Consider the following 6,556-nt stretch of genomic DNA (forward strand, 5'->3'; position numbering starts at 1 on the left):
GGTAAGAGTGCTATCCGGTTCCTAGAGCCTTTCAGAGAGCACTCAATATTTTAGTCATCAATTTCAATAATAAATTCATGGACGACCCCTCCCGCCCAGAGGCCAAGACACATTGGAGGCTCAGGGCGACCGGAAGGCTCTGACTGCCAGATCTCAACCACCACCCTAGCTGTCCCCCCTGGGAGGTCCTGGGTTCCCAGGGGATGAGCTCAGGGGCACCCGAGCCCCGCCTCGCCTCGGTGGTGGGAAGGGAGTGTGGCTCCGGCCGGGTGATCCGTCCCGGGGCGGGGGCGGGGCCTGTCTGGCGACGTCACTTCCGGTGTACACAGCCGGTCCGGGCGGTGCGCGAGGGGCCGGGGCGCGTCGCAGGTGAGCAGCGGGCGTGAGCTGGCGCGGGCGGGCGCAGGGTGGCCGTGTCAGGCGGTGGGCGGTGGGCTTGTGGGTCGCGGCCCGGGCTGGCGGCGAGACGGACTGGCTGTGTGCTGCTTCGCTTAGGGCCGCGGGGCGCGGGGCCGTGGGCTCCTGCTCTTTGCCCGCCCGCTGTGGAGGACGCCGGGCTGTGTGAGCCCTGGCCGGGCGGACGGAAGCCTGGAGGGGCCTCCTGGCGCTTGCCCGGGACGGCGGGCGCAGTGGGAACCCCGCGAGCGCGGGACGCCTAGGGGCGGGTCGGTGCCGGTCCTGAGAGGGAAGAGGACTCTCCCTCGGGCCGCCGGGACTCGGGAGGTCTGGCTGGGGCGGGGACCGCTCCCGGAAGCTCGCGGAGCAGTCTGCGAAGGGCCAGCAGCCCGTGGGCGTAGGGCGGCGGGGGTCTGCTGGGACTGGTGAGGGACGCGGCCCTCGCGCCGCTCCGCGGCTGCCGGGCGGGCTGCGCGCACCTTCCCGGTCGCGCCGGGCGGCGGAGGAACGTGATTTTTCGGCCCTGCTGAGCCTGTTGGCGCAGTGGGGCCAGGGGAGGGTCCGCGGGGACCCGGAGGGCCGGAGCGAGAATGAGGGACCCACACCCGTGGGGCGAGCGAGCGCAGGGTCAGGGGTGTGTCTTCCTGCTCCGTGCGGTGCGAGAAAAGAAGCATGCCTGGTTGGCATGATAAGAATTTTGTTTATATTGCTTATAAAATTTGCCAGAAAAACACTTAAGGTTGAAGGGGCCCCCAGTTTGAAGATAACTCGTTCCCGCCCCGTACCCCCATTATAAAAAGCAGTGCATTCTCTTTTTTGTAAAACCGTCGATGCAGTAGAAAAAGCCTAAGGGAGAAAATGGCAATCATCCACCAACTTACCCCAGTGAGAACCACTGCTAACCTTTTGGTGATAACAGTAAAGACAGATGTATATTGTCATCTTTATGGACTTCATAGACACCATCGTATAGCGTAATTTAACCAATCCCTACTAGAACATTTAAATTGTTTTCCAGCCTGTCACAAGATAAACAGTCTGCAAAAAAGGATTCGTCTGGTTATTACGATAAATTTACAAATGAGGTCAAAGGTAGCATTCATTAAAAAAAATAGTTTTTTTTCTTTGTTGATATATTTGGAAAATTCATCTCTGACCCAGTGTTGCAAAAAATTCCAGCCATGTTTGCTTCTCATCGTTTCACGGTTTTTGTTTTGATGTTTTTTACTTTTAACTGTTTAATCTACTTAAAATTTATTTTTGAGGGGCTGGGGATTTAGTTCAGCGGCACAGGACCAGCCTGACAAGTGTGAGGTCCTGCATTGGATTCCTGGTACCCTCGCCCAATTTTTAAAAAAAAATTAATTTTGGTTTAGGTGACCAGTGAGTTGTACTGATTTTCTTAAACAAGCTCTTAACTTTTTTATCTTTTTTTTCGGGGGCGGGGAGGAAGGTGGTACGAGAAATCGAACTCAGGACCTCGCTCTTGCCAGGCAGGCATTGTGCCTCTGAGCTATCTCCCCGACCTTTCCATCTTATTTTCGACTTAAATTTCCAAATATGTGTTTGTAAAGGACGATTTACAGATTCGATATTTAGATTTTGTTTATGCTCAGATGCTTAATGTGCTTTTAAAAAGCAATATTTTCTTTTCATGGTATCTTTTTTTTTGTTTGTTTTTAATCATTTCCATTGACAAGCCCAGGGAATATTTTTTGTTTGAGATTTTTTTAGCATATGTGCTGCTGAAGTAAGCACTGTTTGAGATTTTTTAATATGTGTATTTTAAAGCAGAAAGTTTAGTTTTTGCTGTTTCATTTACTTTCTTGCTGACAAGATAACAAACTCCATATGAAGAGTTCAGGTTTGTTGTGGCAACTTTTCAGTCTGGCATTTGAGATTCTAATCTTCCTCTATTTTTGCACACGAGAATACCTAGGTTAGCATTGGAGACCAAGATAGAAAAGTTCTCAGATTCCCTTGGCAAGCCTAGGTTTTTTTCAATCTAAAATTATCTCTGGATTTTTGGAAGACGGCATGCTTTAAGCATCCTTTAAAAAAATAATAAGTAGCATGTGATTCTGTAAAAATTTTACTGAATGCTTTTTTTTATTGAAAACCCAGAGCCTAATAACCAAGAGCTGTAAAAGTCCAGCAGATCTTCCAAATCTCAGAAAATAGTTGTGTCTGAGTTAGCAGGCTGGAGCATCCCATGGATTGAGGTCTGCTCTCTTTGCCTCCTGTGACTTTGTCCTTAGTGGGAAATGATGACCTTCTGAGGTGGACAGTGTTGGTTTGAATATGGAATTCCTTTGTTTTGGAGTTACAGAAAAAGCAGATTGCCCCTATCTCTTGCTCTAAGTTCACTGAGAGTCTGTAGCGTCCGAAGTTGGGCCTCAAGTGTGTTTTTATCACCACTGAAAGTGCCCTCTTGAGGGTTGAGTGCTCCCTAATTGATTGACAGATGCAGTGCTCATAGTTTTTTCATTTCCTTCGCAAATATTTGACTATTCTTGCTGTCGTGGACAAATCTTGTTCTTGATTAGTTTCTTGGAGCTGGTTTTGTTTGTTTATTTTGAGATAGGGTCTTGATAAGTTGCCCACACCAGCCTTGAATTCAGTGTGTGGCCCAGGCTGGCCTGGAACTCATGTTTCGCCTGCCTCAGCCTCTCCGTTGCTGGGATTAGAGGAGTGTACCACTATGCCCTGCTTTGAATGTGTGTTTCACTTGTCTTTGTTGCTCCACTTGCTTTTAATTTGCCTGGGAGTCTGGAAATATTTTTTGAGGCCTAGCTTTATGCTTTTTAACCCTCCTAATATTTGCTTCCCATAAATCTAGTATGTGATTTACCTCTGCCTTCACTTAGAGACCCCCAACTCAGACCTTTTTGCAGGTCAGTTCTTTATTTTCTTCTCACTGACCCTGTTCATGTTTCTGATGCCATATTTTGCTATTTCTGTTCTACACTTTGATTTACACTTTGAACTTTTATTATTTCCTCCCGCACTGGGAATTGAACCTAGGACACTGAGCTATATCTTGAGCCCTTCTTCTATTTTATTTTTTATTTTGGGAGAGGGTCTTGTTAAGTCTGTAAATTGTCCAGGCTGGGCAATCCCAGAGTGCTGGAATTAGAGGCATGTGCCACCATGTCCAGCTTGTACCTTTTTCTAAGGGACTTCATGTATAATCTGGTCTCATTCTGAATGAGAAAGATGAGACCCATGAATTTAGTTATGAATTCATTTAGCTGACATTTGTGGGGTACTTATAATATATAGGTCAGTTACTTTACTGGAAGATCAGAATACAGAGCTGAAAGGCACAGCCTGAGGAAGAACATGAAAAGTGGTTGCCATAAAGTATCATAAGTACCTAGAAGGGAAGACACCAGAAAAGTTGTGCCAGGCTTCAGGAATCTTGCCTGTCTTGTTCTCTATTTTTCTCTCTAGGCCTAGAACACAGTGTTCTGGAAACAGTTAAGTATTTGTTGAATGAATGAATGATCATCTAGGAATAAAATCGAAATAATAAAAATCGGCTATTAGAAAAGATATAAGCCAAGAGACATTTTGTAAATGTAGTTTGAAGAATTTCAGGGAAAACTTTAAATTCAACCAAACTGACCCAGCTATAACCTCAGGAAGGCATGATTGGAATGTGTTTGTAGCCAGACAGATTAAACTTAATTTTGTATCCTCCAAAGAAAGACTTGTGTTTCTAGGAGAGGGTTGGGATGATGTCTGTGGGAATTGGGACGATGGGTTCAGAAGTGAGGAATTAAGTGGTACGTCTGCAACACCATCTGTGGGCCTTGACCAGAGGAGCTGTGTGTAGTCCTCTGCTATACTGCCAGTAGCAACAAAGGTCTTTCCTTACTTTCCATCCTCTTGATACCCTCTGCTTAGAGCATGGTTGTACATGGAAGCTTTTTAGCAAAGAAAGAATGAGAGTGGCTGAGAGCTAAGTCAGATTCTGGTCTTGTGATGCTGGATGATCTTAGTCTTTCCATCTGTAGGGTGGGAATACTAGTGGCACCTTTTTCTTAGTGTTGCCTTGAGGGCTTTGAGCTTGTTGTCTGCCACCTGATAAACGTCTAACAAGTTTCAGGGCTGGTGATGGCGCCTAAGGCCACACTCAAGCTAGGTGAGGGTTCTGTCACTGAGCTACATCCCCCCTCCCCCCGGTGATAGCTCTTTTGATATTTATAAACCTAGTAAGTGTCCTTCTTGAGCTTATGTACCCTAAATCAGTCCTGAAACTGCTCACTTGTTCCTGGGTGTACTGACAAAGCTGATAACCTATGGGAAGTGATGACAGATAGGTTCTTAACCAAAGTGGTCCTACAGGAATGCAGCCTGCAGTTGTCAGGGCAGACTTCCTGGAGAGGTTGTTGTTGAACTAAGTGTTGGGGAAAAAATTATTGAATATAGCTCCACAGCTTAAGGGGAGAGGACACTTAAGCAGGACCATGACATGTCCAGAGATGTAAAGGTGAATAAGCATGAGTTATATAATTAATAACAATATCTAACTTACTGAGCATTGACCACACTTTGGGACTGTACTAAGCTCTTAGGCTCACTGTGCTAATCAGATTTGGTGCTGTTTTGTGTGTATTCTTTTGTTTAGCCCTCATCACAACTCTAAGATATAGGTACTTTCTGTTACAGAAGTGACAAGTTGAATGTCAACTTGGTAGGTCTTTCTGCATCTTGATCCAGCCTGCGCACTGCTACAAGGCTAACCCTCAGTGTCTTTTGTACATTTAAAAGCCTTTTGAGGAGTGTTGAGACAGGATGTCACTATGTAGTTCATGCTGGCCTTGAACTCACTGTGCAGCCCAGGCTGGCCTCGAGTTTGTGGCGATCCTCCTGCCTCAGCCTCCCAGTTGCTGGGATTACAAAGTGCCTTACCACATCCAGCATTTAAAAGCTTTTGTGATCCTACTGGTGGTGAGGTGCAAATACCACTAAGATCTTCTCACTAGTACCCAAGAAACAATTTTTGGGTTAAGATGTAAAAATACATACATTATAGAATTTTAATAAAAACAGCCTAGAGCTGGGAGAAGTGATGCATGCCTGCAATCTCAGCATTCTGAGAGGTTAAAACAGGAGAACTGCAAGTTGGAGCATAGCTCAAGCAATTTAGAGACTTAGCAAGACCCTGTCTCAAAATAAAAAGGACTGGAGATGTAGCTCAGTGAGTTCAGTCCCCAGTACTGGAAAAAAGAAAAAACATGAGTGCAGATAAGAGTCAAATTCAGTGCATAATTTAAGGTGCAGAACAATGTGCCTAGGTTGCCATTTGTATTAGGAAAGAAAAGAAAGGAAGAGGAAGGAAGGAAGGAAAGAGGGAGGGAGGGAAGAAAAAGAAAGAAAAGAAAAGAAAAGAAAAGAAAGAAAGAAAGAAAGAAAGAAAGAAAGAAAGAAAAGAAAGAAAGAAAGAAAAGGGAAAGGGAGGCATAAGTCAGTCATGGTGGTAGTGCATGCTTGTAATCCTAGCACTTTGGGAGACTGAGGTAAGAGGATCTCAAATTCAGGCCTAACCTGGGCAATTTAGTGACTTAGTGAGACTCTGTCTCAAAAGAAAAAGAGCTGGGGACCCTTAGGACCAACCCCTACCCAGTACCAGAAGCGCGTGTGCGCACACACACACACACACACAACACACAGAGGAAAAAAATATATAGATACACATGAAGTGGATTTCTTTTTTTTTTTTAAATTTAACCCCCCCCCCCCCCCCCGTACCGGGAGTGGAACTCACGACCTCACCCTTGAGGCGCTGTGCTGCTGAGCTAAATCCCCAGCCCCATAAAGTAGATTTCTGAGTGCAGAAAAAAGTTTCTGGAATGATAGAAAAGAAGCAGTGGTTGTCTTTGGGTTGAGGCCCCAGAAAACCAAGCCACTACACTAATGCCACTACATTAATACCACTTTTTCTTGCTTACTGTGTTGTATGGTATAAAGTTTTTTACTATGCATATTGCTTTCAGTTTAACAATAAATTTTAAAATAAATGTCTGATGTACAGCACCTCTAAATTACAAAATGTCTCTTTATCTCAGTTTATTCTGTTTGAAAATGAAGGAGGTACTACAGTAATGGCTGTCTTCTGGGGTTACGGTGAGGTGGTTTTTTTTTTTTTTTTTTT

At 45.3% G+C, this 6,556-nt stretch overlaps 1 protein-coding gene across 1 annotated transcript in view; it reads left to right on the plus strand.

The window, feature by feature from the left end:
- Positions 1–273: 273 nt before the first annotated feature.
- Kiaa0355 (KIAA0355 ortholog) overlaps positions 274–6,556 on the plus strand; it is an 89,674-nt gene continuing 83,391 nt past the window's right edge. The window contains exon 1 of the mRNA XM_013522293.1: positions 274–369. The gene's annotated coding sequence lies outside the window, so the exon portion shown is untranslated. The remainder of the gene's footprint in view (positions 370–6,556) is intronic.

This window comes from Chinchilla lanigera, unplaced genomic scaffold (assembly GCF_000276665.1).
Source record: "Chinchilla lanigera isolate Chin_1 unplaced genomic scaffold, ChiLan1.0 scaffold00067, whole genome shotgun sequence".
NCBI lineage: Eukaryota > Metazoa > Chordata > Mammalia > Rodentia > Chinchillidae > Chinchilla > Chinchilla lanigera.